This window comes from Stomoxys calcitrans, chromosome 1, assembly GCF_963082655.1.
Source record: "Stomoxys calcitrans chromosome 1, idStoCalc2.1, whole genome shotgun sequence".
Taxonomy (NCBI): domain Eukaryota; kingdom Metazoa; phylum Arthropoda; class Insecta; order Diptera; family Muscidae; genus Stomoxys; species Stomoxys calcitrans.
In genome coordinates, this window is record NC_081552.1 from 178,409,500 (window position 1) to 178,432,138 (window position 22,639).

Here is a 22,639-nt window from a genome sequence, read left to right on the forward strand (position 1 = left end):
CAACACGGCATGCAATATACCAGCCAAATCGGATAATATTAATTGCGTCCTCTAGAGGCTCAAGAAGTCAAGACCCCAGATCGGTTTAGATGGAAGCTATGTCAGGTTATCGACCGATTTGAACTATTCATTATGCAGTTGTTGGAAGTCCAAAAAAAAACAAGTAAAAGCGTGCTAAGTTCGGCCGGGCCGAATCTTATATACCCTCCACCATGGATCGCATTTGTCGAGTTCTTTTCCCGGCATCTCTTCTTAGGCAAAAAAAAGGATATAAGAAAAGATTTGCTCTGCTATTAGAGCGAGACCTGGAAACCTGTGTAAAATGTCAGCCAATTCGAATAAGAATAGCGCTCTTTGTGAGCTCAAAAAGTAAAATAGAGAGATCAATTTATATAAACACGAATGTTGATGGTCATGAAAGAATCCGTCGTACAAAATTTCAGGCAAATCGGATAATAATTGCGACCTCTAGAGGCTCAAGAAGTCAAGATCCCAGATCGGTTTATATGGCAGCTATATCAGGTTATGAACCGACTTGTACTTTATTTGACACAGTTGTTGAAAGTAACAATAAAAAACGTCTTGCAAAATTTCAGCCAAATCGGATAGGAATTGCGCCCTCTAGAAGCTCAAGAAGTCAAGTCCCCAGATCTGTTTATATGACAGCTATATCAGGTTATGAACCGATTTGAACCATATTTGGCACAGTTGTTGGATATCATAACGAAATACTACGTGCAAAAATTCATTCAAATTGGATAAGAATTTCTCCCTCTAGAGGCTTAAGAAGTCAAGACCCAAGATCGGTTTATATGGCAGCTATATTAGGTTTGAACCATATTTGGCACAGTTGTTGGATATAATAACGAAACACGTCGTGCAAAATTTCATTCCAATCGGATAAGAATTGCGCTCTCTAGAGGCTCAAGAAGTCAAGACCCAAGATCGGTTTATATGGCAGCTATATCAGGTTATGGACCGATTTGAACCATACTCGGCACAGTTGTTGGATATCATAACAAAACACGTCGTGCAAAATTTCGTCGGTTTATATGGCAAGATCGGTTTATATAGCAGCTATATCAAAGCATGGACCGATATGGCCCATTTACAATACCAACCGAATTTCAAGCGGCTAGCTTTACTCCTTCGGAAGTTAGCGCGCTTTCGACAGACAGACGGACGGACAGACGGACGGACATGGCTAGATCGACATAAAATTTCACGACGATCAAGAATATATATAAAGGGTGATTTTTTTGAGGTTAGGATTTTCATGCATTAGTATTTGACAGATCACGTGGGATTTCAGACATGGTGTCAAAGAGAAAGATGCTCAGTATGCTTTGACATTTCATCATGAATAGACTTACTAACGAGCAACGCTTGCAAATCATTGAATTTTATTACCAAAATCAGTGTTCGGTTCGAAATGTGTTCATTCACCCTAACGTTGCGTCCAACAGCATCTTTGAAAAAATACGGTCCAATGATTCCACCAGCGTACAAACCACACCAAACAGTGCATTTTTCGGGATGCATGGGCAGTTCTTGAACGGCTTCTGGTTGCTCTTCACTCCAAATGCGGCAATTTTGCTTATTTACGTAGACATTCAACCAGAAATGAGCCTCATCGCTGAACAAAATTTGTCAAAATTTGAACACATTTCGAACCGAACACTGATTTTGGTAATAAAATTCAATGATTTGCAAGCGTTGCTCGTTAGTAAGTCTATTCATGATGAAATGTCAAAGCATACTGAGCATCTTTCTCTTTGACACCATGTCTGAAATCCCACGTGATCTGTCAAATACTAATGCATGAAAATCCTAACCTCAAAAAAATCACCCTTTACTTTATGGGGTCTCAGACGAATATTTCGAGTAGTTACAATCAGAATGACGAAATTAGTATACCCCCCATCTTATGGTGGAGGGTATAAAAAATACGTTGCGCATTATATCAGCCAAATCGGATAGGAATTGCTCCCTGTAGAAGCTCACGATGTCAAAAGCCTAGATAGGTTTATATGGCAGCTATATCGGGTTATGAACCGATTTGAACTATTCTTAGCACAGGTGTTGAAAGTCATAATAGAACACCTCATGCAAATCGGACAAGAATTGTGCCCTCTAGCGGCTCAAGAAGTCAAGATCCCAGAACGGTTTATATGGTAGCTATATCAAAACGTGGACCGATATAGCCCATTTACAATCCCAACCGACCTATACTAATAAGAAGTATTTGTGCAAAATTTCAAGCAGCTAACTTTACTCCTTTGAAAGTTAGCGTGCTTTCGACAGACTGACGGACGGATGGACGGACGGACAGACGGACGGACAGACGGACGGACAGACGGACGGACATGGATAGTTCGTCTTAAAATTTCATGACGATCAAGAATATATATACTTTATGGGGTCTTAGACGAATATTTCCAGGAGTTACAAACAGAATGACGAGATTAGTATACCCCCATCGTATGGTGGAGGGTAATATAACACTCTTTAATATTTAATCTGGGGTATAAAATGATAGCTCACAATTGGATTTATCCACTTATTAGGTTAGGCAGTATAAAAGGTGTGGTCCAATCACAATGGGTAGTTATCTTTAAAATCCTTTAAAGGTAGTGAGCTAAACTGTGCCACGATTTCACCTGTAGAACGATAAAATGATAGGTTGGGGCGTCGGGTTTGCAGCCCTTGACCCGGAAGAGATCACTTTAAACAAGTAAAAGCGTGCTTAGTTCGGCCGGGCCGATTCTTATTCACCCTTCACCATGGATCGCCTTTATCGAGTTCTTTTCCCGGTGTCTCTTTTTAGGCAAACAAAGGATACATGAAAATAATTGCTATGCTATTAGAGCTGTATCACGTTTTGGTCCAATTCGGTCCATAATTGAACTGAAAGTTGGAGACCATAGTAGAAATTATTGTGTAAAATTTCAGCCAACTCGAATAAGAATTGCGCCCTTTAGGGGCCCAAGTAAGAATTGCGCTCTTCGAGTTAGAATTGCGCTCTTTGGGGGCTCAAGAAGTAAAATAGAGAGATCGGTTTATATAGGAGCTGTATCAGGATATAGACCAATTCGGACCATATGTTGAAGGTCATAGGAGGAGCCGTTATACAAAATTTCGGACAAATCTGATAATAATTACTTCTTTTGGAGGCTCAAGAATTCAAAATCCCAGTTCGGTTTAAATGGCAGCTATATCAGGTTAAGGATCGATTTGAACCATATTTGGCACAGTTGTTTTCCACGTCGTGGAAAATCTCAGCCAAATCGGATAGGAATTGCGCCCTCAAGACGTAAAGACCCCAGTTTGGTTTATATGACAGCTATAACAGGTTATGAACCGATTCAACAACAGTGCATTGATGAACTTAATTCAGTTTTTGGCGATGAAGCTCCATCAAGGACCAGTGTGTATCGATGGTATGGTGAATTCCACCGAGGTCGTAGTTCACTCCAAGACGAATTTCGTGAAGGTCGTCCAAGATCAGTTGTTGTTCCAAAAAGCATGGGAGCTATGCACCAGCTGATATTGCAAGATCTTGATATGACCTATCGTGAGATTGAGACCACCTAAGGCATAAGTGAGACCAGCATACATTCAATATTGCATAAACATTTGACACAACATTTGAACAAAAACAACCTCGGGTTTATATGTAAACCACCTTTCATCAAAATTCGGTGAATATTTCATACCTTTTGTCCTATAGCAGTTATGTCAAAATATGTTCCGATTTTGATTAAATGCTAATAAGTACAGTAGCTATTTCTAAAAATAACCCGATCTGGACCATATACGACACGGATGTCGAAACGCCTAACATAAGTCACTATGTCAAATTTCAGTGAAATCGGATATAAATGCGCCTTTTATGGGGCTAAGACTTTAAATCGAGATGTCGGTCTACATTGCAGCTATATCCAAATCTGAAACGATTTGGGCCAAGTTGCAGAAACTTGTCGAAGAGCCTAACACAAAGCACTGTCCCAAATTTCGGCGAAATCGGACAATAAATGCCCCTTTTATGGGCCCAAAACCTTAAATCGAGAGATCGGTCTATATGGCAGCATTATCCAAATCTGGACTGATCTGTGTGATATTGCAGAAGTATGTCAAGGGGCTTAACTTAATTTACGGTCCTAAATTTCGGCGACATCGGACAATAAATGAGCATTTTATGGGCCCAAAACCTTAAATCAAGAAATCGGTCTATATGGCAGCTATATTCAAATCTGAACCGATCTGAACCAAATTGAAGAAAGAAGTTGAAGGGCCTAAGACAACTCATTGTCCCGAACTTCAGCAAAATTGGATAATAAATGTGGCTTTTATGGGCCTAAGATCCTAAATCGGAGGATCGGTCTATATGACAGCTATATCCAAATCTGGACCGATCTGGGCCAAATTGACGAAGGGTGTCGAAGGGTCCAACACAACTTACTGTCCCAAATTTCATCCAAATCGGATAATAAATGTTGTTTTTGTGGGCCTAAGACCCGAGATCGAAGGATCGGTCTATATGACAGCTATATCCAAATGTGGACCGATCTGAGCAAAATTGACGAATGATGTCAAAGGGCCTAACACAACTCACTGTCCCAAATTTCAGCAAAATCTGATACTAAATATGGCTTTTATGGGCCTAAGACCCTAAATCGCCGGATTGGTCTATATAAGGGCTATATCAATATATAGTCCGATATAGCCCATCTTCGAACTTAACCTGCTTATGGACAAAAAAAGAATCTGTGCAAAATTTCAGCTCAATATCTCTATTGTTAAAGACTTTAGCGTGATTTCAACAGACAGACGGATGGACATGTCTAGATCGTCTTAGATTTTTACGCTGATCAAGAATATATATACTTTATAGGGTCGGAAATGGATATTTCGATGTGTTGCAAACGGAATGACAATATGAATATATCCCCATCCTTCTGTGGTGGGTATAAAAAATTGTTCGCGTTGGATCCCACATAATTTGTGAATCGCTCAAAAAAGGATCGTATCGTCGAAAGAAATGCTCCAAAAATACGAAACAACTGCATTTTTGAGCAATCAAAACATCGATTTGATGAGTCATCCACCGTATAGTCCTGACTTGGCACCGAATGACTTATTTTTATTCCCGTACGTTAAAAAACTGACGTAGAATCAGTTGATGTATTCAGAATGCATGTTTTGGGGATACCTCAGTCAGAGTGCCAAAAGTGCTTCGTGTTTTTTTAAAGGCAACCCTCGCATAGAGAAGGCGAGGTATACGCACATGTATTGGGGAAATACAGGGCAGAAATTTCTGCCATACAGGAACTGCGACGGCTCGGGAAGGGCTCACAATCATTCTCAGAGGTGACGCCCTATAGTACAGCTGCCATAAAACGAGGCATGAATTTGGCTGTGGATTTGTGGTTAGTCGGAGATTGAAACTCCTTGTCTCTGGTGGATGAGAGGCTAACCATCATCCGCATAAAAGCCAAATTGTTCAACATCAGCCTTATTTGCGCCCATCCCCGCAGAAAGACGAACAAACCAAGGATATTTTTTATGAGCGCCTAAAAAGAGAATATGACAGCTGCCCGGCCAATGATATTATAATTGTTCTAGGAGCTTTTAATGCCAAAAAAAAAAAAAAAATAAATGCGTGCTAAGTTCGGCCGGGCCGAATCTTGGGAATCCACCACAATGGATTCTGCTAAAAATTTATTCAAAATAAATTTAATTGAAGGGCATTATTTTATTCTACATACCAAACTTCTGTCCAACCAGCAAAATTAAAGCTTCTGGGAATTTAAAAAGGACCATCGAGAGACCGGTTTACATGGGAGCTATATCAGGTTATAGACCGATTTGAACCGTACTTGGCACAGTTGTTAAGAGTTATAACAGAATACTACTTGCAAGATTTCAGCCAAATCAAACAAAACTTGCGGCTTCCAGGGCTTCAGGCATCAACTCGGAAGATCGGTTTATATGGGAGCTTTATCTAAATCCGAACCGATATGCCCCATTTGCAAACCCAATGATCTACGTCAATATTAAAAGTCTGTGAAAGATATCAACATGCTAGCTTTACGCGTTCAACCGCTATAGTGATATCGACAGACGGACGGACATGGCTAGATTGACTCAGAACGTCGAGACTATCAAAAATATGGGGTCTTGGACGAATACTTCTAGGTGTTACAAACGAAATGACTAGATTAGTATACCCCTATTGTAGTGGGTATAAAAACGAAGAAAAATATATTTTGCCAAACAGTCGCACAGTTCTCAGCGAGATAAGACGTCGCCGCGGCAAAGAACATGATAGTTAGCAGAACCAGATTTCAACATTGAAAGATTCGCACGGCCACATTGCTGTCACTCGATCAAATCATCTTTCCCTAAATATATCATGTTGTGATAAATGGAAGACATTGAACCAGTGTGTTAGATGTAGAATTGATCCGAGATTCGGATCATTACTTTGTTGCAGCAAAGGTTAGCACACATCGTAGTGTGGTGAGAAACGTACGACCTGACACTGCGCGGAAGCTGGACATCGGAAAGCTGCAAACACAACATGTGACAACGTCATACTACACTTGGCTGACCCAATTGCTTGATGAAAGCACTCCTTGTCCCGATGGTATAGCAGCACCATTGATCACTCCGTGGAACATTCATATTTGAATACCAAAAGTCTTACTAAGGAACCAATGGTACAACGATGATTATAGAGTCAGAGCCGAGGAATTTTGTCATTAAAATTTCTTTCCTTTAGAAAGAATTTCCTTGAAATTTTAAGCTTTAGAAAAATTTCATTGAAATTTTGTTTAAAAAAATTGCACTGAAAATTTGTTTAAAAAAATTGCATTAAAATATTGTTTGTGGAAAAATTTTATTGCAATCTTGTCTCTATGTAGAATTTCGAGCAAAATCCGTACATATTTCAACTGTTTCAAGTTTCTGCTTTTAATAAATTCAGCTTTTATGGGCTTAAGACCCAATCGGCAGATTGGTTTATATGACAGCTATATCTAAATAAAGACCGATCTGAACCATATTTGAGTTGTATATCTGTAGGCTTTAACCAACTCACTATTTCAAATTTCGGCGAAATCGGATAATAATTGCGGCTCTTATGGGCCCAAGACCCTTAATCGGCAGATCGGTATATATGGCAGCTATACCAGAATATAGACCGATCTGAACCATGTTTGAGTCGGATATCGGGAGGCTACCAACTCATCATTTTAAATTTCAGCGAAATTGGATAAAAATTGTAGCTTTTTTAGGCTTAAGACCCTAACCCAGCGGATCGGTCTCTATGACAGCTATATCTAAATATGGTCCGATCTGAACCATATTTGAGTCGGTTATCGGGAAGCTAAAACAACACACTGTCATAGTTTCAAAATAATGTCGTAGTTCTTTTTAGCAGAAGATACAAGTTGCCTACATTGGCACCTGTCTTCTTGGGAGGAGAGAATGTCCCATTTACAGAAGGTCCAATATACCTGGTACACCTGCAAGATAGCCATTGGCAAAAGTTGGGGTTTAGACCGCGCGCCATGCATTGGGTATATACTGCAGTTGTCAGACCTATAATGTTGTATGGTGTTGTGGTTTGGTGGACGCTGTATAATAAGTCCACCTACTGCTCAACACTTAACCGGAAACAAAGGATGGCTTGTTTGTGCATCACAGCCGCACTGAGGACGACACCATCTGATGCACTGAATTTAATGCTACATCTTATGCCTGTGGACATTGTGCCTAGACAAATTGCAGCGACTACTGCCGTGAAGTTAAGTGAGCTCTCTCATTGATCATGTGGCGGCTACGGACATTGTGTTTCCTTGATACAAAAAATGTTCCAAGCAGTATAGATTATACCCTACCTGAGCCGCTGTTTTGATAAAAAGTACTGTACAACTATTCCTAATAGAACAGATTGGATCTACGATATCCCAGGTAATAGAAGTTACATAGATTTCTATACAGATGGTTCCAAACTAAATGACCGGATAGGCTCTGGGGTGTACTCTAAAGATCTAGAACTGGTCACATCTGAAAGGTTACCCGACCACTGCAGTGTGTATCAAGCGGAGATCCTTACAATTAAGGAAGTGGTGGAACGGCTAGGATATAATGTCATAACAACGATTGGCATAAATATCTTCTCAGACAACCAGGAAACCGCCCTCCACTGTCGCTGATCTCTCAACGAGATGGCTGAACAATACAAAATTCACCTGTTCTGGGTGCCGCGCCACAGAGATATCCCAGGGAATTGTAAAGCGGACGAGCTTGCGAGACTAGGAACTACCCTACACATTCCAGGGATACTGAAATCTGTGGGTATGCCTTTAGCCACATAAAAGCTAAGTTTTCAGAAACAAGCCCGAAGGGCAATGAATGATATATGGTTACAAAAAGGGGGGTGTGAGCATTCCAAAATCTAGAAATGAAAAGGTCTACCGCTTCGTTGTCACTGTCTACCGCTTCGTCCGTCATGACAGGGGACTGTCTAATCGGAAAACATACCGACAGACTGAAGATTGCCAGCAACGACTTTTGCAGAAGCTGTGAGGACAGCGAAGAAGAAGAAGAGACTATAGAACACCTTCTGTGTGTGTGTCCCGCACTAGCAGTTAAAAATAGTTCCACTTTAGGTTCTCATTTCATTGAGAACCTGTCTAGCGGATTTGAACATTCGCAAGATGTTGTGCTTTTTAAGCAATCTGGATGGTTCAACGATAGAAACTAAAAGGCATCTTCCTTCTTCTGTGCATGAGGTATCGCAATGGACGAAAACGTCTAAGTGAGTCTGATGGCAGACTGCCACTTAAACCTAACCTAACCAAACCTTCTAATTTCATCAAAATCGAATAGTGAATGCACCTGTTAGACCCTCAATGCCATATCGGCCTATATGGCAGCTAAATATAAATATATGGTCCGATATGGCCCATATTCAATTTGTACATTGAAGACTCTAGTACAATTTCGTGTTTCAAATTTCAGTGAAGTCGAACAAAGAATGAGGCTTTTACGGGGTAAAGACCCTAAATCGCCAAATTGGTCTATATGGCAACTATATCCAAATATAGTGCGATTGGGCTCATTCAAGAAGTTAACCTGTGTATAAAAAAAATACGAGTCAGCGCAAAATTTCATCTCAATTTTTAAATACTATAGCGTGATTACAACTGACGGACGGCCGGACACACAGACATCGTAAATCGTTATAGATTTATACGGCGATCCGAAATATACATACTTTGTAGGGTCGGAAATGGATAAATGAATATACTCTCTATCCTATGGTGGTGGGTGTAAACATGTTCCAGTCATTTAAGGTCATGTTTGGGGAAATAATTGCTCGTCGAAAGTTGCCAATTTTTTATTGCTCAAAAAATCAAACAAAAAATGTTCTCAAAATCTTAGAAGTGAGATTTCTGGAAACCATTATTGAGTCTTGTTGAATTTGTTGGTTTCTTTATTAAAAATAAATAAATTAATGGCGATAGGCCTACTACTTTTGAAACCGGGTGCTTTTTTGTATCACAGTCACTAAAATCCACTTTTATTCGCTAAATGTTTGTAAAATGTTAAACAAATTATTTTTTTTTTGTTGTAAAAGAATATTGGCTTAAGAAATAAAAATAAAAAAAAAATAATTTGTTTTTTTATTTAAATTTTTTTAAACGTTTTGTTACAAAAATCTTATAATATTAAGAGCTTGGAGGCGACGCCGGAATCGGAGTCGGAGTTTGGCTATCTTCCCGGAGTCGGAGTCGAGTAAAAATTGCTCAACTCCGCTGCCCTGTTCTGACTAGCTAGTAACGAAATTTGGTCTGACCTGGACCATATTCAGCAAGGATGTGTAGTGTTTCACTCTCCTTGACTTCAGCAAAATCGGGGAATAAAAACGCTTTTTATGGGTGAAATACCTTCAATCGGGAAATCGGCCTTTATCGGTGACTATACCCAAAAATGGTTCAATCTAAACCATACTCGACACGAACGTCGAAGGGCTGAACATAGTTCACTGTGTTGTATTTCGGCGAAATCGGGCAATAAATTCGGTTTTTTTTTGGCTTGATACCTTAAATCGGAAAATCGGTGTATATGCTGGCTTTATTTAAATATAAGCCGATTAAAACCATATTCGGCACGGATGTCGATGATTTTAAAACAACTGTTATAGATGTTCAGAGGCATTTCTGATGGTTTTTCATGACTTCTACTGGGACTCCGTCGGCGGGAAGGCGCTTTTGAAGGATACGTGCAGTGAGTTGGACTTCCTCAAGCGTGATTGGGGGAACAAGTGTGTCCACTCCAATGTTTTCGTTGTTTGGTCTTAGATCGTGTTCAGGGAATAGGGTGGTTACAATATTCCGCTTTGTTTTATCGTCCATCTCCATATTTGTGGTCCAAGTCCCCAGTGTTCTCGAATCTTCTATTAGGTCTTCCCATTCCCTCCTTTGCTTATGGTAATGGCGGTTCCGAGTGCGTTTTTTGTCTCCTTATATTGGTTACGCCCTGATTTTGCTGCGCCGCTGTGTAAGCTCAGGTGGACTTTCACGTCCCTTAGTAATAATGGACATGATGAGCTTCGCTGTTATTGGGGCTTTTCCAATGGATGCAGATTTCTGTGCATGTCGCTCGATTTCGGTTAAGAGCAAGGATGGTTGTAGGTAGTTCACATTTCATTTGCATGATTGCCTTTAAACGAATACAGAAGTCGTTGTGCTGGTGATCACTTCCTGTGTATGTCTCCAATACCCGCCAGTAGTTATCGTTGTTGTAGCAGTGTGTTGTGCACTGAGGCGGCAGCTCTTGCCGATGAAGGACTCCATCGGGTCAATCCAAAACGAACAATCGGCTTGCCCGCCAGTAGTCGATCGTATTTGCGATTTGCTGACATATAAGCCTAATGTTGGGAATTGTGCCGGGAATTCTAGTTAGGCTAGAGTGGCAGTCTGTAACAGGCGTATTTAGACGGTTGAAGTCCATTGTGATGCCACAGTATTGACAGTATTGAATCGGGAGATCGGTCTATATGGCGGCTATATCAAGATATAGAGCGATTTAGCTCATTTTCGAACTTAACCTGTATATGAGCAGAAACAGAATCTGTGCAAAGTTTCAGCTCAATATCTTTCGTTTTGAAGATTGATTACAAAATACAGACGGATAGACAGTGTGACGGACAAACGAACATAGCTAGATCGTTATAGATTTTTACGAAGACTAAGAAATGAATGAATGGGTCGAAAATGAATACATCGATGTGTTGCAAACGGAATGACAAAATTAATATACCTCCATATTTCGGCGGTGGGTATAAAAATCCATGGTTAAGGTACGTCTAGGTTCTTACAAATCAAAATAGGAATGACGAACTCTCATTTTCTTAAAAAAAAAATTTAAAGAAAAATGCTTTCTTGATCATGAAATAACGAATCACAATTTGAATAATCTAAAGATACGCTTTTTTCAATTCGACCTAAATGATACATCAAAATACAGGGCATTGCTTCGAAAAAGCCCAACAACTACTTAGTGCAAAGAATGCTTAAAAACATAAACCGAAAAAAGGTTTAACACAAACAGAAGAGGAAAACCTCAGAAACTAATCGGCCCAGTCATCACAAATCGACACAAGAGGAGGAAAAATCAACACCGGAAACGACAGCACAAAGTGTGTGTTGTAACTATTATTATGTTAATTTTGTTCAACAAAATGATATGTATACGCCAAGACGTGTGTTTGTATGTCTGCCCGTACCCCGACAACAGGCCAGAAGTGGAAAAGTATCACCCAAGTGCACTCGACTCGACTCGACTGACGACTTGACTGCAGCAATATGGTGTCCACTGCATTGCAGTGAATCGACTTTGTCGAAGAGGAGCGCTAACACATGTTTCAGTGGCTTAACAATGCCAACCAACAAAACGCGCATCACTGTCTACTGAAGAACCTCTGGCCCTAAGCGACCACCCTCTCAGATTATGTCGTCCCCCATTTTCAGGTAGGGTGCCACTTCAATCCATATGCAAAATAGTTGAAGACTATGGCCGGAGTACCATTCCATTGTTTGTTGTTTGTACCACCAACAATCAGTGTTTGAAGATAGTTTTTGGTTACTGTTCTCTTTCGGTGTCATTCATTGGGGGTTTTTTGTTTGCAGTACAATGTGAGCAGGTACAATTCATGTTGAACGGCATGTTTGGGGCCTTTTTACGAAACTTTCTTTGGCCAGGCCGCATCTTGAGAATCCACCACCATGGATTCTGCTAAAATTTTGCACAGATGTACTTGGTTGTATTTGCAAATGTAAATTTGCCCATGAACATTACAGGAGCAAACTTCTCACAAATCAGTGCTGTCCGATTCAACTTTAAACTCAATGATAAGCGGCCACCTTTTCCAAGCCGAGTCTGAGCGGAGTGGGCAGAGCGACACCTCTATGGTATCTAACAAATGTCGCCAACATTAAGAGGCGATAACTTCTGCTGAAAATTTAAATAATGCTTTCGCCAGGATTCGAACCCATGCGTTTAGCGTCACAGGCGAACATGCTAACCTCTGCGCTACGGTTGAACTTTACATCTCGAATTTTTGCCATGCAAATTGCAAATTATGCCCATGAACATTCCACTAAGGAACAGGGGCAAACTTCTGACATGTCAATGAGTGCAGTCCGATTCAAGTTTAAGCTCAATGATAAGGGGCCTCCTTTTTATAGCCGAGTCCGAACGGCGTGGCGCAGTGCGACACCTCTTTGGAGAGAAGTTTTACATGGCATAGTACCTCACAAATGTTGCCAGCATTAGGAGGGGGAAACCACAGATGAAAATTATTTCTGGTCTCGCCAGGATTCGAACGCAGGCGTTCAGCGTCATAGGCGGACATGCTAACCTCTGCGCTACGGTGGCCTCCAATTTGCCAAATCAGGAGAAAATTTTCGCCTTTGGGAACTTTTTAAGATTTATCGGAGGATAAAATGGGAGCTATATGAGGTTATACACCGATTTTGGCAATACTTATCCTAGATGTTGTAGGCAAAGTAATGCAGACCACGCCCACTAGGATACTGGAGACTATTCTAGATATCCAACCCATGGACATGCAGATTAAGTTTGAGGCAGCCACTGCGGCGATGGGAGAATGTTTAGAGATTGGGAGCAGGGCACACCATGTCGGTATAGTAGAGGCGACGATAGGAAACCTGGAAGCATTTACAGAGGTTTCGGATTGGTTACCTTGAACGACACTTGAGGTCATGTGCGAGGCATTTCTGCCGGCGACACAGTCTTAGATTGTATGAAATCGGATATAGCTATTTATTATTTAATCATGCTAGACAGATGTATCAAAGCTAATGTACAGAAGTGGCCTGAAGGTTTATTATACAATGCATTGAGAACCCAGAGACTTAAATCTGTTCCCCACTGCCTTACCATAATACGGCCCTGTAGGCGGGGATCCGGGCGATCACGTAATGGGTGGGGTGATGTACTATTAACGCAAGGACGTCGAGTGTAAACATCTTCACAGACAGTAAACAGGCCATCCACGACGGTAAAGTGACGGACCATCTTGGAGTGTGAGAAGGAGATAAACGCCTTGTCTGCAGGTGTCATAATTCGCATTGTTTGGTTGCCGTGCCATAGCTGAGTGTGGGGGAATGAAAGACCAGACGATTTGTCAGTAAAGGCCGGAGTACTCCGTTATTGGCGAATGCATATAACACTAGTGAACAGCGAAACGTTCGGATGAAAATCCCGTGGGGAGATCTGGATCGAGAGAAGACGGGACTATTACTGAAAAAAAGTAAGAAGGTGGTCAGTATAGCTTTCGGTATTATAGTTGCTAATTACGGAGGCCACCGTAGCGCAGATGTTAGCAACTATAATTTAGCATGTCCGCATATGACGCCGAACGCCTGGTTTCGAATCCTGACAAGATCATCAGAAAACAATTTTCAGTCGTGGTTTTCCTCCCCTAATGCTGGCAACATTTGTGAGGTATGATGCCATGTAAACTTCTCTCCAAAGAGGTGTCGCACTGTGGCACGCCGTTCGGGCTCGGCTATAAAATGGAGGACCCTTATCATTGAGCTTAAACTTGAATCGGGCTGCACTCATTGATTTGTGAGAAGTTCCTTAGTGGAATGTTCATGGGCAAAATTACTTACAAGCTTAATTATGCAAAATCGGTGCGGCAAGTAATGGCATGTGTAGGGCACGTGGGGAAGATGATGAGACATTGGAGCGGTTCCTAGGTAATTGCCTGGCTTTCGCGGCTAACAGACACCGGCACTTAGCTTAGAACACAATACCAGACATCAACCAAGTTAGGGGTGTGGAAAACAATTAAGGATTTTGCAAGTACCACAGAATTCCTGACTTAGATTTTCTTTTTATAACCTCCACCATAGGATGGGGGTGTACTAATTTCATCATTCCGTTTGTGGTGACCGGTCATAACGCCCAAAAAATGTTGGGTCTCATGAACTACCTTTAGACGGTCAGAACGCCCAATAATACTTTGGGCGTTGTGACCGCCATAAAAACGGTCAAAACGCCCATTGGGCTTTATGTCCATATTAGATTTAAAATAATAAAAACAATATTCTACTTCAGACTTCCTATGCGTTGCGGCGACCTATTTATTAGGCTTTGTGTCATCTTTGTTATTGGGCGTTACGTTCGCGTACAGGTAAGTCACAACACCCAAGAAATCTTTGGGCGTTATGGCCACTTTTAAAGCGGACATAATGTCCAAAAAAAAATTCGGCGTTAAGTCCGTTGGGCATTGTGACCAGTCACCTCTGTTTGTAATACCTCGAAATATTCGTCGAAGACCCCATAAAGTGTATATATTCTTGATGTTCCAAGTCGATATAGATGTGCCCATCCGTCTGTCTGTCTCTTTTTCGAAGGATTAAAGCTAGTTGCTTTAAATTTGGCACAAATACTTCTTATTAGGGTAGGTCGGTTGGGATTGTAATAAGGCCAATTCGTCCATGTTTTGGTATAGTTGCCCTATAGACCGATTTCGGGTCTTGACTTCTTGAGCCTCTAGAGGGGGCAGTTGTTTCTGTATGGCTTCCAAAAACTGCGATTATTATTTTCCATATCGGTTCCTAGTCTGATATAGCTGCAATATTATCCGATCACTGATCTTGACTTCTAGAGCCTCTAGAGTGCGAAATACTCATCCTAAATTTTGCGCAAGGTGTTTTGTTATGACTTCCAACAACTGTGCTAAGTATGGTCTAAATCATTTCCTAACCTGATATACTTGCCATTTAAACCGATCTGGGATTTCGAGTGCTTGAGCCTCTAGCGTGCTCAACAATTACCCGATTTAGCTAAAATTTTTAATGAGGTATTTTGTTTTGACTTCTAACAACTATGACAAGTACGGTCTAAATCGGTTCATAACGTGATATGGGAGCCTTCAGATTTGTTTTCATCAGCCTCTAGAGGACGCAGTTCTTATACGATTTGGTTGAATTTTTGAACAATGACTTCTCTTATATCCGTCAACATACGTGCCAAGTCTGGTCTGAATCGGTCCATAACAACACATAGGTCCCATATAAACCGATCTCCCGATTTTTTCCCGATCCCTGAAATATCCCTGTGGCTCGGCAACCAGAACAGGTGAATTTTGAACTGTTCAGCCATCTCGTTTAGAGATCTGCGACAGTCGAGGGCGGTTTTTGTGCTGAGATATACGTTCTCCAAGGATTTGATGGCTACCTGTCTGTCTGAGAAGATATTTATGCTACTTCCTTAATTGCAAGGATCTCCGCTTGATACACACTGCAGTGGCCGGGTAACTTTTTCGTTGTGACCAGTTCTAAATCTTTAGAGTAGATCCCAAAGCCTACCTGGTCGTTTAGTTTGGAACCATCCGTACAGAAGTCTATGTTACTTCTGTTACCAGGGATATCGTAGTTCTAATCGGTTCTATCAGGAATAGTGGTACAGTAACTTTTATCAAAAAGTGGCTCTGGTAGGGTGTAATCTACACTGACTGGAACATCAGATATTGTATCAAGGATAACACTGTGTCCGTAGCCGCCACCAGACCAATGTGAAAGCTCCCTTAACCTCACGGCAGTGGTCGCTGCAATTTGGATAGCCATAATGTTCAGAGGCATAAGATGTAGCATTAAATCCAGTGCATCAGTGCGGCTGTGATGCACAAACAAGTCATCCTTTGGATCCGTTTAAGTATTGAGCAGTAGGTGGACGTTTGAAGCGCCGTCCACCAGGCCATAACACCATATAGCATTATAGGTCTGACAACCGCAGTATATACCCAATGCATGACACGCGGTCTAAACCCCCAACTTTGCCAATGGCTCCCTTGCAGGTGTGTAGGGCAAGAGTTGCCTTTCTTGCCGTTTCCAAAATTTTGGGTTTGAAATTCAATTTCCTGTCCAGCAAAACTCTCAGGTATATTGCGTTTTTTGTAAATGGAACATTCTAGCCTTTGAAGGAGTCAGGTTCCACTGTAGGCAACTTGTATCTCCTGCTGAAGAAGCTACTTCTGTCTTGCACGGATTTACACCTAGACCACTTTCGGTAGCCCAATTTACTGTTGCACTAAGAGCTTCCTGAAGTATATCTCTTAGAGTGCTGGGAAACTTTCCTCTTACCGCAAGTGCCACGTCATCAGTATACTCGAACACTTTTACGTCGTTTTCTTCCAGAGACGATAATATATTGTTAATGGCTATATTCCAAAGTAGAGAAGACAGTATACCTCCTTAAGGTGTTCCTCTTCTGGCCCATCTTTTTAGATCCACAGATCCCAAGCCTTCCGAATATACATCTTGAGCCTCTAAACGGCCCAATTCTTATCCAAGCATATAAAAATCCATGGGGATTTCTTGTTATTATCCTTTTCTAATTCCTGTCTATAAAGAGAAACCTTCCAAAGATCATAGCAAATGCGATCTATGGTGGAGGGCATATAAGATTCGGTATGGCGGAACTAAGCACGCTTTTACTTGTTGACATTCAGAGCGCACAACACGCCGATTAGGTGCATGCCTATGCTTGCTTGGGGAGGAGTATTATCTACACCCTCTTTCAACCTAACCTAAACTATCGTCACCAACGCGGACGATATCGAGTCATGATGAGCGCCTTTTTTTGTCCCAGTACTCAGCCTTGGTTTGGATGAGGTTTTAACAATACGATGCCACATGCCACCCAGCTCGTGATCCAATGGAACAATTGAAGAATGGATTTGGTGAGCAGTTTATCTCTCGAAATGAACCTGTGAGTTGGGCGTCAAGATCACGTGATTTGACGCATCTTGACCATTCCTTGTGGGGATATCTGAAGTCATTAGCCTATGTTGACAAGCCAATCACAATCGAAGCCTTAGAGTATAATAAGACACGTGTTGTATTGCTATTATGGGAAACCATAAATTAAGAACAATAAGAAGTAATAGAATAAAGGAGTGCAAATGTAGCAGTACATGGACGACATTGAATGTTATGGGGACTATAAATATAAATACTTTTTATAATCTTCATAAGATGGGGGTATATTAATTTACCTCGAAATATGCTTCTAAGACCACAAAAAGTACATATATTCTTGATCGTCTTGACATTTTAAGTGGATCTAGCCATGTCCGCCCGGCTGTCCATCCGTCCCTCCGTCTGTCCGTCTGTGTCGAAAGCATGCTAACTTTCGAAGGAGTAAAGGTAGCCGCTTGAAATTTTGCACAAATACTTCTTATTAGAGTAGGTCGGTTGGGATTTTAAATGGGCCAAATCGGTTAATGTTTTGATATAGCTGACATATAAATCGATTTTGGGTCTTGAATTTTTGAGCATCTATAGGGCGCAATTCGTATCCGATTTGGCTGAAATTTTGCACGTGGTGTTTTGATATCACTTCCAGCAACTGTGCTAAGTATGGCTTAAATCGGTCTATAACCTGATATAGCTGTCATATATACCGATCGTGGATCTTGACTCCTTGAGCCAATATAGAGCGCAATTTTCATCCGGTTTGGCTGAAATTTTGCATGGGGTTGTTTGTTATGACTTTCAACTACTGTGCTAAGTATGGTTTATATCGGCCCCTAACCTGATATAGCTTCCATATAAACCAATCTTGGATCTTGACTTCATAAGCCACTAGAGGGCTCAATTCTTATCCGATTTGGCTGAAATTTAACATAAAGTATTTTGTTATGACTTCCAACAATTGCTATAAATATGGTATAAATCTGTACACAGCCTGATATATCTGCCATATAAATCAATCTGGGATCTTGATTCTTAAGCCTCTAGAGGGCACAGTTCTTATCCGATTTTGGTGAAATTTTGTACAACGGTTTCTCCCACGACCTTCAACGTACGTGTGCAATATGGTCTAATCGATATATAGCCTGATACAGCTCCCATATAATCCAATCTCCCGATTATGCTTCTTGAGACCGTACAAGGCGCAATTCTTATCCGAATGGACTGAACTATTACCCAATGATTTCTACTATGGTCTTCAACACTAAATTTACTTATGGTACGAATCGGACTATAACTTGATATATTTCCAATAGCATAACAATTCTTATCCATTATTCTTTTGTTTGCCTAAAAACGATACCGCGCAAAGAAATCGACAAATGCGATCCATGGTGGAGGCTATATAAGATTCGGCCCGGCCGAACTTAGCACACTCTTACTTCTTATTGTCAAATCAATATGTCCCTGAACTACAGGAGGATTGGTTAAGTCAGTGTGTCCCCATCCTATGATTAAGGAGTTTATTGAAAGCAAATTTTCTAAACACATAATTTTTTTTTTATTATTCATGAGAAAACTGCATTGCCAAACTCGTACTTCAGCGAAAAGGCCCTCTTTTCTACCCACTGCCTGAGACAATTTAACATTGTTCCAGTTCTGAAGTTTTTGTTTAGTATTTTCCTCTTGGCCAGTGTTATTTTAGGTTATGATGTGATTTAAATTCATTCATAAGTTCATTCTCATCACACTCGACTTCACCCATGGTCAGGGGTTTAGCACAATGGTTGTACGTATAGATGGGTCCCTTATGGTGGACAAATAAAATTTAACCAACAATGATGACACGTTATAATTTCCAAGACAAAACACTCCCCATCCCCCTTGGGGATGATGCAGCGTGAGTGTGCGTGTATATAGTTGCAGAGGTAGACAAAACCAAAGGAGATATGCCTATTTGCTGGCTGGCTGGCTGGCTCGCTGGCACAGTGGCTGTCGATGTTTGTCAGTTGAGAACACAACTGTCATTTGAGAAGGCACTTTTTCCTCTCCTAAGAAGCTTTGCTGCAGTTGCATTCGCAGATATACTGCGAATGTAAACTAATGCATTGGATGCCATAATGTGTGTGCGAGTATGTCTCTTGTGTCAATAAGTTAAGCTTTTTCAGCTTGCTCATGTTGGTGATGTCGTTCTTGGTGAGCCGTTTCATCGCTCAGTTTTGTCTTGGCGATGTTGATAATGGTGGCAATGTTTAGGCACCAACCCATCCAGCCAGCTAGTCAGCCAGTTGGTTATACGTGTCCGTATGTCGATTACAACGATAATGATGAGGTGGCATTATGTTTCCGTCTTAAGCGATCTGGAACTTGAATTAATGAATTACAATTTTATGGGGAACCTACCCAGCCCCAGAAAACAAATACTTGTACTCACCCTCTCACCAGCACATCACACCCAAAATTTAAGGTTCCTGCTTTGTTTGTTTGTCTGTCTGCTTGTCAAGCACCCTGCCAGAGATGATAATGTTTGCCACAAAATTATGCTAAATCAGTGTTTCTACAGTGTTAATTAATTGTAATATTCACAGCATTCATTCCATCCATCCATCCATCGTTGAATGTTTTGTCCAAGTGGTTGGTTGGTCTTCATCAGTTTTGATTCCTTGTCGCCTAGCGTCTTTCACCACTTCCCTTATCCAGTTTCTATAGCTCATGCATTATAAAGACTTATGCATTTTGGATTGCTGTTGATTGTTCTTTGTTTATTTGTTTTTATTTAAATGGACTCGGAGGAGAACTCTTGTTGAGTTTAGTAGTAATTATTATGCTTATTCTTGTTGTGTTTGTTTAATAAAATGTTCTGGGTTTTAAATGAGTTTTCGGCGATTTTTACGACATATCACTGCCATAACACATGACTATACTAGTTGATCGTAAAATAAATTCAAATGTAACGGAAACAGAAAATGTTGTGATTTTTCGAACATATTCCAGCTTGAGATAATATTCAAGGCTTTTTATTCAAATTATATCATAGCAAAGAACTTATAAAAGTAAGGCAAGTGTGTGCGGTTTTCAAAACACCTTGACTGGCATGAGAGATCGCGATTTCTGATAATACGCCATGTATCTATGTCACATTGATTTAAGTGTTCTCATCGACTATTGAGTACGATGTAGAGCACACTCAAAAAGTAGAGAGCTCAAAAGTCCTCTAACTCTGCTAAGCGCAGTAGGAGAGAAGTAAGCCTTATTTTCCACTATTTCGATACAAACTAATCATCAATGCTAAGAAAAACAAACACATCAATATTGCCAAACATTTTCTCCCCATTTACTGCGCCAGGCTTATTATTTCAAAATGAATACGTGCTCTACACCGTACTCAACAGTCGTTGGGTATGTAGAGCACCTTAATCAATTTGAAAAAGGTGTTGATGAAGATATTTGAGGTATCAGAAATCGTAATCCACCTACCAATCACAGTATTTCGAAAACAGCACACACTTGCTCAGGTTAGGTTAGGTTAGGCTGAATCAAAGGGTGCAGATATTAATCCGCCCCATGCCACTATGGACATGCACCTAAGCCAGTAATCGGCTTGTTGTGCGCTCTAAAAACTATGAAGTAACCGCTAAAAAAGAACATTTTAAGTAAGGAATTCTGTGCTACTTACAAAATCCCAAATTGTTTTCAATACCACTCCCCTAAGTTGGTGCATGTCTGATATTGTGTCTCCACCTAAGTACCGGTATTTGTTGGACGCGAAAGCCGGGCAATGACAAAGGAAATGCTCCAACGTCTCATCATCTATGTGTCCCGTTATGATACCAATAGCTATACTGACCTCCTTCTTGCTTTCTTTCAGTAATAGCCTCGTCTCCCCCCGTAGGATTTTCGCCGCCCTACCGACCGTTTTGCTGTTCCACAATGTTGCATGCGCATTCATCGCCCACTCCCTTAACTCCGACTGCATCAACCCGAAAGGCTTCGGGTTAACCCAGTTCATTGACGGCAGTCCTCTGGCCTTCACCGCCAAATCGTCTGCCCTTTCATTTCCCCTTACTCCGTTATGGCCCCGCATCCAAACGATGCGGATTTTGCCATCCTCAGAGAAGGCATTAATCTCCTTCTTACACTTCAAGACTGTTCGTGACACCTTACCGTTTGGTTGTTATTGCCCTTATGGTAATTTTATTGTTGGTAAAGATGTTCACACACGACGTCCTCGCGTTAGCACCAGGAAGGCAGTCTAAAACAGATCTCAGTCCCTGGGTTCTCAATGTAAACCTCCAAGCCCACTCTGTCCACTAGCTTTGATCCATCCTTGTAACATGATCTTCCAGATGGCAGTACTAGGGTTCTGTCAATCCAAGACTGTGCCAAGAGGCGTCACAGGTATACGATCGGAAACCTCTTCCCTTTCCTCGAGGTTTCCTATAGTCGCCACGATTATACAGCGAGCTGCTCCCATCCTCAATCCATTCTCGCATCGCCTTAAGTCTCTTAGCCGCAGTGGCTGCCTCACACTTAATCTGTATGTTCTTGTCAGATATCGAAAGTAATTGCTTTACTTTGGTAAGTTCTTTGCAATGCTATTCTTTAAGTAGGAAGCATTGAATATGAACCCGAGCTGGAATATGTTTGAGAAATCACGAAGAGATTTTAAGGATAAAAATAAAAGAGAAACAGAAAATTGTCGAAAAAATGGGTGAATACCACCAGCAGAAATCCCCATTTATAATTGGAACAAACAAGTTCGGCCGGGCCGAATGTTATATACCCTCCACCATGGATCGCATTTGTCGAGTTGTGCGGTATCTCTTTTTAGGCAAACAAAGAATAATGAATGCTATTGGAGCTATATCAAGTTGAAGTCCGATTCGGACAACTGTTTAATATTTCAGTCCACTCAGATTAGAATTGCACCTTGTAGAGGCTCGAGTAGCAAAATCGGAAAATCGGTTTATATGGGAGCTGTATCAAGCTATAAATCGATTCAGACCATGTATGTTGAAGGTCATGGGAGAAGCCATTGTATAAAATTTCAGCAAAAATTGATTATAACTGCGCCCTGTAGAGGCTCAAGAAGTCAAGATCCCGAATCGGTGGTTTATGTGGGAGCTATATCAGGTTATATACCGATTTGCGCCATACTAAGCAAAGTTGTTGGAAGTCATAACACAACAATTCATGAACAATTTCAGCCAAATCGTATGATTTGGCCTCTAGCAGCTTAAGAAGTTAAGATTCAAGATGTGTTTAAATGGCAGCTATACCAGGTTATTACCCGATTTAAACTGTACTTAACGCAGTGATTGGCAGGAACATCAAAA